The 11,960-nt window shown below is 37.4% G+C and overlaps 1 long non-coding RNA gene across 1 annotated transcript; it reads left to right on the forward strand.

The window, feature by feature from the left end:
* The first annotated feature begins 8,944 nt into the window (after window positions 1-8,944).
* LOC120323091 lies at window positions 8,945-11,293 on the forward strand. Its single transcript, XR_005563236.1, has 2 exons — window positions 8,945-10,732; window positions 11,144-11,293. It is a non-coding gene; the product is annotated as an uncharacterized LOC120323091 (long non-coding RNA).
* Window positions 11,294-11,960: the final 667 nt, after the last annotated feature.

Genomic DNA, 11,960 nt, shown 5'->3' on the forward strand with positions numbered 1-11,960 from the left:
GGTATCAAAATAGCATCACCATTTTTAGGTCACTTGTCTCACAGAGGAACAATTTAAGCAGGTGCTTAAATTTAAGCATACAACTGCTCTTTGATGCACTGGAACTCTGCTGAATTTCTTTACATTTAACTAAATAAGTCACATGAACTTCCTTACTTTCATAGATAAGCCACAGAAATTGTGACAGTTAAGGTCTTTTAGATGGCCCAGGACTTTATATGGAATGAAATATAAACAAATATGATGCAGTTTGTATAATATCTGTCTAACTAATATTAAGTCTTTATGTTTTATTTCACCATGTCAAAGGAAAATTAGGTTTTATCTGAGTCAGAATGTTGTACTTGACTCTTGCTCTTCTAATCTCTTTCCACATCATTCTTTTAATAAGATAGTATTCCATATAAATATCTCATTGAATATTCAAAATAGTGGCTATTGGTAAAAGTTACTTTAAATGTCAACAAAATGCAGTTACTGTGCATGCAATGCATATGCCACATCCATATGGAAAAACACAAGGTAAAGAGTTTGTAAAATATTGTGTCCAGGGTACATCATTATGTATCTGTATAATACAAAATTCAAAAACAGGAAAGGTGATTTTCATTCAATTGCTATTTCATTGACTTCAAAGGTATCCCAAGTTAGTGAGTAAAGGTGTAGATACCCATAAAGTAGAAGACAAAGGGTTCTCCTATTTGAAGTTGCTATGAAAATTTCACTATCTTAGCTGGTACGGGAAAAGAATATCTATGTAATTCAGTTTACTTAGTAACTAAACAAATCAAAAGAATACAATGTAATAATGATTAAATTTATTCTTAAAAACCACTTATGCAACCTGGAGTGTATGCCAGCAGTATAGTTTTATGAAAGCTTTCTATTGTTCTTTTTTTTAATTACCTGCTTTTGAGCATACGTTGGTGCACTTCAATCTTTACTATTTCTTCTAGCCCAGAGTATTGCCTGCCCTCTTCCCTGGGATTCTCCTGCCCTCGCTGAAGCACCACACCCTCTGCCCCAGCAGAGCAGTGCTGGCTGGGCAGAGGGCACAGAAAGCAGGACTTCTGTTCATTATTCCTTCCTTCAGTGCTGATGCTTGCTTCATCTTTGGTATGTTCTTTTCACTCTATTGTTTTTTTGCCTTTTTTCTCCAGCCCATGTTTGTCCAGAGTTACTGTTGTTTTGTAGAGTTTGATAACCCCTGATACCAGTATGATTTTTCCAGCACAGCATCAAGAATCAACTGAGCCACCAGTGTTCATGTCTTTTTTCTTTTTCCTTTTAGTTTGTCTATTCCAGTGTTTCCCCACTCTCTGTTCTTTTGAAAAAGTTTTTGTCCGTCTCTGATTCTCAATTTATCCATCTTTTTCCACTTTCCTCTTTTTGTACTTAATTATGCTCTTTTTCTTGCTCACAGAGATCTCTTCCATAGGTTGCTCATATTCATGAGTCTGAAAGACACTCAGATTTAGTCCTCTTTCAAAGGAAAGCTCGTATACCTTCCTGTTTGTGAGTTTCTTTTCAAACTGCTTTTTCTCATTATTGAATATATTATTAAACTATGCAATGTATAATTTTACAATATTGATATATTTTGCTTACAGGTAAAGCAGCCTCTTCAAGACATGACTATATAAATGTCAAGATCAATAACAGAATTTATAAAATTAAATACAATTTCAAGCTATTAAATCTTACAAAGTGTTAAAATAGATTAACTAAACATCCAGTAGGAAAAACGACTAGAATTTAAAATACATTTGTGGATTAACTTTCTTTGGTTAAATTCCTGTCTGTACTGGGCTAATACTATTTAACATCTTCATCAATGACATGGTCAGTGGGATGGGTACACCTTCAGCAAGTTTGCAGATGACACCAAGCTGAATGGTGTGTTTGATTCTCTTGAGGGATGGGATGCCATCCAGAGGGACAGGTTTGAGAGTTGGGCCCATAGGAACCTCATGAAGTTCAACAAGGCCAAGTGCAAGGTGTTGCACTTGAGTTGGGTAACCCCTGGTATCGATACAGCTGGGGGATGAACTGACTGAGAAGAACTTGAGATTCTGGTGGATGAGAGACTGGACATGAACTGGCAATATGCACTTGTAGCCCAGAAAATGAATCATATCCTGGGCTGCATCAAAAGCATTGTGGCCAGCAGGTCAAGGAAGAGGACTCTTCCACTCTACTCTGCCTTGAGAGATCACACTTAGAGTGCTGCATCCAGATCTGAGGTCACCAGCACAAGAAAGGCATGGACCTTTTAGAGTGTGTGCAGAGATGGACCACAAAAATGATGAGAGGGCTGGAATAGGTCCTCCGTGAAGAGAGGCTGAGAGTTTGGGTTGTTCAGCCCGGAGAAAAGAAGGCTCTGGCAAGACCTTATTGCAGGATTTCAGTATGTAAAAAGAGAGATTGAGACTTTTTACCAATTTCTGTAGTGACAGGACAGGGGACAAGGGTTTTGAACTGAAAGAGAATAGGTTTAGATTGGACGTGAGAAAAACATTTTTTACAATGAGTGGTGAGGCACTGGAACAGGTTGCCCAGAGAACTTGTGCATGCCCCATCCGTGAAAGTGTGCAATATCAGGTTGCATGGGGATTAGAGTAATCCGATTTAGTGAATGATGTCTCTGTCCACAGCAGGGGAGTTGGACTTGATCCTTGAATGTCCCTTCCAACCTAAACCATTCTATAATTCTGATTCTGATATTTTGTGATTCTTTTAAGGGGTTGTCAAAAATAATTCTAAAACATACTGTAAATCTATTTAAACAGTTGCAATTCAAGCGCATTCCTTACAGCTTCTACTGCTTTCTGTGTTTATTCCGAGGATAAAACTGAGTGGTATATGGCATAGTTGTAAAAACCGTAGGACCAGATTTCCTACAAGTACAGCCAACTGCAGCATTTGTGCCACTTTAACAGCCAAGCCTTCCACTAAGGTGCACATTATCGGATAGGATAGGATAAAGACCATATTTTCAGTGAATAATATGTTTGATCATGAAGACTTGGGTCTTAGAATTTTTCATGTACTTATACTGATTTCTGCAGATTGGCTTATTATTTTAAACTTTTTACTGAAGTCTACCTACTAGCATGCAAATACACTTCATCTGCTGAGATATTTACAAAACATTCCCTTTGATAATTCTTTGTCAGTTATATGTGGAAGCTGGTGATAGACATTTACTCTCCAGGGAAATTGAGCATTGTAATTAGTTTTGGCCAAATGTCCTATCCTTTGTATAAACAGGGTGTCTTAAGAAAGATTATGGGATATGATCTTATGTTCTTCGTTATGCAGCCAGAACTCCTCATCGTTGCTGAAAGTTCTTTGGTCTTTTATTATAAAACCAGTGTAAGCTGGTGATCGCAGCATTGTCCTGGGAGATGCAGGTTCAAGTCCTAGCGTGACTACTATCTTAACATTTAACAACTCACATCAACAGTGTTTCCTTTCTCTCTCTTTCTTCTATATTTTTCAATTTACAGTTTTATTTTAATCCGTTATTTTAGGCTAGAGGCCAACTGCACATATTGCTCTTTGTTTAACTGTCATCACTTCGCATCAGCTTTTACCAACAGATCTCCCTCTAATACCATAACACTCTTGAGTCATAACACTTTTTTCACACTAGATCTCAAAATAATTTCTAATGTAATGGTCATATTTTATTCCTTTTCATCCTTCAGCCCAAGCACCATTATATATGTTGTGCTGATTTCATTAAAAAAAAAAAACAAACAAAAAACGGGTAACAGTAAAGCCCAAATTAATTAATATACTCAACAAATATAGTAAGACTTACCATAAGTTCTTATTCTTATATGTGATTATAATTTTTGGAAATGAACAAAAAATTCAAGATCTTGATTATGTGAAATGAGTAGGGAAAATGACTGAAAAGATGGAACACAGGCTTATTGCATGACTAAAGATGTATGTGTATATATAGACACAAACATACATAAATATACGTTAAAATTTGTGTTGTGTGGATACAAATTATCCAGCATGTTTCACAGTTCAGCCAGAGCATTCTTTTTTTTTTTAGTATGTATCTTTTCTCCACTTAAAATATGGTGAATCCATAAAAAGTGAATGAATTTTAGAAAGTTTTCCACTATCATGAAATTTTGACCTCAACAAAATCATAAAATCATAGAAAATTCAGGTTGTAAAGTACGTCATGAGGTCTTTCATCTAAACTCTTCCTCACAGCAGGGCCAAGAAAAAATTGAGACCAACTTGTTCAGGGCTTTATCCAGTCAGGTCTTGAAAATCTCCAAGAGTGGAGACCGCACAATGATCTGGGAAACTTGCTCCATAGTTTAATCATGGTCATAATTTTGTCCTTATGCCAGAATCTCCCTTTTCTCCCTTTTCGTCATTGCCTCTCAAATTCCTGACATGCCCAGCTGTGAAAAGTCTGTGTCCATCTCCTTGCCATCTTCCCCAGAGGCACTGGGGAGCTCCTTAGCTGCCCTCGAAGATGCCCCTTCTTCTTCAATCTGAACACACTGAACTCAACCTCTCCTCGCAGGGCTAGTACTCCAGCCCCTGACAGTGTTGGATGGAGCAAGTCTGCTGGACTTTTGCATATTCATCAGCATTTTCTTTGGGGGTCCCAAGCTGGACTCCATCTCCCAGATGTGTTGTAACATGGACTCAGCATACAGGAATAGCTGTTTTCCCTGGAAACTACAGACCCGTCAGTCTCACTTCAGTGCCTGGTAAAGTTATGGAGAAGATTATTCTGGGAGGTATTGAAAAACACCTGAAAGACAATGATGTCATCAGTCACAGCCAGCACGGCTTCATGAGAGGAAAGTCCTGCTTATCAAACCTGATTTCCTTTTATGGCAATGGAACCCACCTAGTTCATTAAGGGAAGCCAGTTGATGTCATCTTTTCAGATTTCAGTGAAGCTCTCGATACTGTCTTTCACAGGATCTTTCTAGACAAGATGTCCAGCACACAGCTGGATAAACACAACATGTGGTGAGGTGAGGAATTGAGTCATGGGTGGAGCACAGAGGGTAATAGTAAATGACTTGGACACACAACTGGAAGGGATATTAAGCAAGTTTGCAGATAACATAAAACTTGGAGGAGCTGTTGACTCCGTTGATGTCAACGGGGAGTTGACTTCAGGGAGGCCCTGCAGAGAGACGTTTACAAATTAGAGAAATGGGCAATCACCAAGCATATGAAGTCCAACAAAGGAAAGTGCCAGATTCTGCACCTTGGATGTTTGTACAGACTGAGGAATTAGATGCTGGAAAGCAGTGCCACGGGAAGAGACCTGGGGGTCCTGGTCGATGACAAGTTGAATCTGAGTCAGCAGTGCCCTGGCAGCCAGGAGGGCCAACCGTGTCCTGGGGGGCATCAGGCAAAGCATCGCCAGCTGATTGAGGTAGGGGATTATTCCGCTTTGCTCTGCACTGGGGCAGCCTCACCTTGAATATTGTGTGCAGTTTTGGGCACTGCAATATAAGAAAGTTGTTAAGCTATTAGAGAGTGTCCAAAGGAGGGCAACAAAGATGGTGAAGGCTCTGGAGGGGAAGCCGTATGAGGAGCAGCTGAGGTCACTTGGTCTGTTCATCCTGGAGAAGAGGATACTGAGGGGAGACCTCATTGCAGTCTACAACTTCCTCATGAGGGGAAGAGGACGGGCAGGAATTGCTCTCTTCTCTGGGGTGACCAGTGACAGAGCTTGAGGGAATGGCCTGAACTTGTGTCAGGGAGGTTTAGACTGGATATCAGAAAAAGGTTCTCCACCTAGAGGATGGTTGGGTTCTGGAACAGGCTCCCCAGGGAAGTGGTTACAGCACCAAGTCTGCCAGAGTGCAAGAAGCATTTGGATGATACTCTCAGGCACATGGTGTGACTGTTGGGAATGGTGCTGTGCAGGGCTAAGAGTTGGACTCAATGATCCTTGTGGGTTCCTTGCAACTTGGCATATTCTGTGATTCCTCAATCAACTGGCCATGCATCTCTAGACCCAGCCTAGGATGCTATTAACTTTCAGAGCTTCCCAGGCACACTTCTGGATCATGTACAGCATGCTGTCCCCTCTTTCTTAGTGGAGCTACTGGTAATTTATTTATAGATGAAATTTTCCATATCTTCATGAGAGTTTTTTTTTTGAAGGGAAATTAAAATGAGAACTCCTTTTGGAGTGATTTTATTTGGGGAGTGTAAGGCATCTTGAATGACATTGTAGATTTACATTTTCTGCTTAGGCTAAATTTCTTGCCAACATTTTTCTCTTCTGTAGAAACATCAGGTTTGAATTTTCTGTTCTTTATGTAAAATACTTCACACTTTCACATGCTTTATAAATTCATTTAATCCACTTATTGCCTAGCAAGTCTGGAAACATCAAGTCTTCAATAACTTTCGGTGGGTTCAGCACCATAAATTATAGCTACGTCTTTAATACAGGTTCTAATACTTGCTTATACTTTCTTATCTGAATTTGTTAACTTCTGATCTATGAGTCTGAGAGTCTCTAAACAGGCCTTTTGTAAGTTTTGGGGAGCTTGAATTTATGTAAAACAATTTATGTTCAGTGTTTGTAGGTATTGTTAGCAACTCTGTGTACCAAAATTACATTTACCCTAGACAATGTTTAAAAATGGAAGAAATTAATTATAAGACTCTACTGAGAACTACTTTAATTCATAAAGATTTTACTTAAAATAAAACATAGGTTTGAATACAATCTCATAATCATTGGAGGGAGACTAATCTTTATTCCCGTATCAGGTTTACCTCTTAACCAGGGATGTGTTCCCAGCATGGATCACATAATTAGAGTACAATGATGCTGTGCAGTGTTGCTAAAGAAAGGAAGAGGCATTATGAAATAACCCTGGTTGTTGAGCAGTTTTACAGTTTTTATTAGCTAGAGAGAAGTAGTAGCACTGAGCAGTAGCTCTCTCAGTGTGTGTGTTCATGTATGTGTGTATATGCAAGAGGTGCAAAAAAATGAGAAATATGTTATTTTTTTATCCTAAAGACAACTCTTATCTATCTATCTATCTATCTATCTATCTATCTATCTATCTATCTATCTGGGTTTTGTTTGTAATAAATTGTAGACACTTCATCAAAAGACTATTTGATTTATGCATGTATATATACATTAGTCAGGATGAATGAGTCGTGTTCTACTGCATTTCAGAAGGCATTTTTTATATCCTATTTCTAAAAGGAAAAATTAAATTATGTAGAAATGTTTAAAAACTGTTTAAAATTCCAGGCATTTTTCCTTTGAAATCTTGAGTTTCCTATTCTGACTTTATTGCATATCAAATTCTACAGCCTAGGAAGACATGAGAAATGCTGTGAAGTTTCTTTTTCAGTCACTGCCTAAGGTGCTAGTACAAACTTGGGCCTTGGATTAGAAACTTGACCTCAGACCAGCTGGAAAATTAGATTAAAGCAGAACTTTAGGGTAATGAGATGCCTCAATTGAAATGAGTATTACACATGTAAACTATATATATAAGCAAAATATCATGATCTAGGAAACTTTTGAATACAATGAAAAAATATAGACAAAAGCTGGGTTTTTAGAAGACACGTACTTTGGTGCTCAGTGCTGCAAAGCCTTAGGGACAGGTGCAAAATGTGACACAGGCAACAAAGATGAGAGTCGTAATTGCCAGTGCCAAAATTTAGCTGTCCAAATCTAGATTAATCACCCTCAATGACTTTTATGGTCATGATAAGGAGAGTTTAACAGTCACATCCAAAGTATAATTTTAGAGTGTGAACTTAATTTTCCTGCATCCCTCAAATTTCCAAATAATTTTTTTTACAATCTCTCTACTTTCATTAGTTGAGAGATAAATTATAAATACAAGGCTGACTAAAACTGCTGAAAGAACTCTGAAAGAGAAAGGCAGACGAAAATGTTGAAACACAGGTCTAAACTGATCAGCATATGAATGGTGACTATACCCAAAAAAAAACCCCAAACAAACAAACATCCCAAAACAAACAAACAGAAAAAAGGTACAGCAGCAGAGACAGGAAAATGTGCTACCAGCTTTTTAATAATCCTCATAAGAGTTGTCCTTGTTCAAAAAGGCCAGATCTTGAAGTACTTACTTGACCATACTGACTTAGTGATTTGAGAGGAAAACAGTGGAAACTGATGCAAGACCCATTCAATGCTGAAGAGCAGATAAAGGGAATGATTGCTCTTCATTCTTACATCCTTTAAGCCAATCATGCAATTTGGAAGATTTTTTTTCTTTTTCAGTACTTGAAGTTACCTGTGCAGCAGAAGATAGCTAACAGTACAAGAGTGCAGAAAGAGCTGGTAGTCACAGGGAATGCTGTGAGTTCCTATGACAACTGAGGACTATCCGGAGGCTGCAGAAGAATCCCATCTTAAATATATGCTACTTTAAATGATCAAAGAGTATATTTTTCTTTTATTCTTGAATTTTCATTCAGAATTAATTGCTTGCTTAGTATTAAGTTGAATACTAATAACATACAGTACTGTGATGGTTTCACTCTAGGCCTTCCTGGAGACCAGCTTGTAACCAGGAAGGAACTAGGAAGGTGATCACGGAAGTATTCCATGCTATTCCTTTACGTAACTTGAGGTATAAATAAAGCCAGCAGGAGGGACCTCGCTCTCTTCCTTTCCGGCGAGGTTCGAGAACGGTGGGTCCCTGTCTCGGTCTGGCTTATCTGGAGCAGAGACCTACAGCGACTGCTGTTATCTGCCACGCGTGAGGGGAGAGCGCTGGGCCGTGTCCAGCCATCCTGCCTGTTCGAAGGGAAGTGGTGAGATTTTGCTAATTTACCTTCAGTTGGCTGGTTGACTTGTTTGGTTTTTGTCCCTTTTTGTCCTTTTCCCTTCTCCCTCCCCCCCTTCCCTTTTGGGGAGCCGTTTGGGATTTCTGGAGTTGTGGTGTATAGTATTCTCATTGTATATATCTGTCTCATATGAAAAAAATATATATATTTTTTGCTACAGCTTTGGCTGCTTAGGTCGTTTTTTTTTCTTCCCTCTCTGGGAAGCAGGTCCTTGTTGTCGGGTTTCGGGAACTTGGTCGGAAGCCAGCTCGAAACTTGCACAAGTACCACGACAAAGGCTGTGGCTGCAGCTTTAGAATGCTTTGTGAATAATGTAAAACTTATGTTGCACAAAAATAGTTAATAAAACTACCATAGGGAGAAAAATTTTGCATGTTTATTCATTTATTTTAGCTTCCTTTGCTTTTAACAACCATAGATTGTAAATAGTTCACTGTACAGAACATGGGTTAGGCTGATAAATTCATGGGTTTGTCATAGGGAAAATATTAAATTTTATGCCTTGTCATAGATTAATAGGAAAACCATATTAATACTATGCAGAAAATTTATATAATTTCAGAGGCATGCTTAGACGAAAAACAGAATAAAGTAAGAGTTTACATGGGAAAAGAGGAGCAATACGATGTTGAGACATCTTGAAACTTCTCTATGGTAAAAGAGAACCTCATATTATACTGGGTATATATATGGTAGTACATACATTCTTAAAAGAAAAGGCATTAAATCTTCATATGTTTTCCATATGATTTAACTCCCTAAATACATAACTGTTTGTTATCCAAGATAATTACCCCAGGTTCTTTGTATATTTAGAGAAATAGACATTTTTTGAAGGTGTTTTTCACGCAGACTCAAATTTAAAGATGAAATTGTCTTCTGCATTTTTGTGGAATAATCTGCCCCAATAAGGTCAATCTCACATTTTGCGTGGGCCTGTGGGATGAGTGATGATCTGTTCTGGAGATATATTTTTTGTACAAGACATTAAAAATTGTTAAATAAGTCAGTGGTAAAGAACAATAACAAACCACAGGGAATTGTTTTTTTTCTAGATGCAGGAACAAAGAATTAGTCCTTGTTTGTATACAGATACCTTAAAAATTGCAAATGACTCAGAAGACAAAAGAACACCATATTTTCTATTGCAAAGACTCATGGAAAAGACCTCAATGTGGCAAAAACTGAATTCCATATGACTGAAAAATATAGCTCAGTATTTCCTAAATTAAGATGTATGCTTTACACATAATTTCTCTGTAAAGACTTCTCATTTTTCTTATTGGAATTCATAAGCATATCATAATAGCTTTTTCTTTTTAGTCACTTTGAAGTAATACATGGTCCAGCATGTATTTTATCTCTATTTCTTTCTACTCTATCTCCGTGATATTTAATATTTTCATCTCTTACTTTCAACATTGCTGTTCTAGCGGTACTATCATGCTAAGCTTCATCAGTTGAAGCAATAATCATATAATCAGCAATTTTATCTCCTCTGGAAGTATCGTCAAGTGCCTCATAACTCTCTTTCTGCAATATTTCACTGGCATATTTAATCTCAAATGTTAATCTAGAAAACTGATAATATCCTCCTGGAGATTTAGAGGTACCTAAAAAGAGATGTACCTGTCTAATTTCACATGCCAGGCTCCATCTTTCTTATCTGAAATTGTAACAAGTTGCTCAATTTTTAATTGATGTTGCAAATCTTCTGATGTCAGTCCTGAGTAGTGGTAATAGGTATGGTGCCATTTAACCTTCTAGTGTTAAACATACTGAGTCTTTGTTCTTTGCTTTTTTCTGCTCTAGTCAATGTGCTGAAGCATTCTCTTATAATATCAACTTTCCCTCTTCTTTACTGGCCAAGGTAAAAATTTTGATACTTTCAATCACTTGAAACATCCTTTGTTTCATAACTTGTTGCTCTAGCTTTACTGTTGGTTATAGTAAAACCACTCATGCAACTTAACTGCATTTTAAGTATTCCAAGCGTAGCACAATTTATATTACTGCAACCACATATATGTAACATATTTATTTCCAACTTCATCACTTCTTTTGATTAAGTGAGCTACAACCTCTACTGGTAGATGTGAATGAAATGTCACTATTTTCCTTACCTTACAAAAAATTAGCTTTTGTGGTTTCAGAATCTGGGTTCTTTTAGTACAGTAGACTGTTATGCTATTCTCAGTGTTGGCTTCCAGGACAAATTTGTCAGAAGAGTTGTGAAGGATATGAATTTAGACTTTTTTTTTATTTTATTTTTTTCCTTCAGGCCTCCTGGTTGCCCCAGCATGACTGATATGACAACTGAGGACACAGAATAAACTATAACTATGCAAGAGTGTAGAGACTCCGTGGAGCTCAATATTGTTAACTATCTGCATTTCACTCTTTATTAAGAATTTACCTTTGCTCTCCCTCACCTCTTTATGTTGCTGTGAGGCTTTTCCAACATCATTGCACATGTTATGAGTCTTCCAATATCAGTAAATTCTGTACTTCTGTTCACAGAGTACAGAAATAAGATTGTTTAGTTATATGCATTGCTTATATATCACATACTTTCAGATACATCTGATAGATTAGTACCTCTTCATAAATGGGATTAGGTATTATTTATTGAGAACAGAAGTAATGTAGGGGAAAGAACACTTTTTGAAAGGAATTTAAACTTTTTATCTCAAAATGAAAATATTACTTGATAGCAGCATGCAATTCTCCTTTTGGGCCTTAATTAGAAGGAAACAATACTTAAAATCTTTAAATTAAAAAATAATGGCTATTGATGGTAACAGACAACAGGCAACTTAAACAGATTTGGTAATGCAGAAGTTCTTTTCTTCCTACACTGCTTATAAATCCTTAAAACATTGCTATGCCCATTTGTTCCAAACAAGGTTCTCTCCCTCATGATAGTCTTTGGTCAATAAACAGAAAACATGGTCAATCTGGAACCTTTACAAGCTGGAAGAGATGTACACTGTTTTTCTGGAAAAACTGGGTAACGTTAGTAGATGATCTTCCATAAAAACAAAAAAATAAGGGAAGCCATATTACAACACCACTCACACATTTGATAATGAAAACAA

This window comes from Pipra filicauda, unplaced genomic scaffold (genome assembly GCF_003945595.2).
Source record: "Pipra filicauda isolate LSUMZ 115617 unplaced genomic scaffold, ASM394559v2 scaffold195_size2193078_pilon, whole genome shotgun sequence".
Classification (NCBI taxonomy): Eukaryota; Metazoa; Chordata; class Aves; order Passeriformes; family Pipridae; genus Pipra; species Pipra filicauda.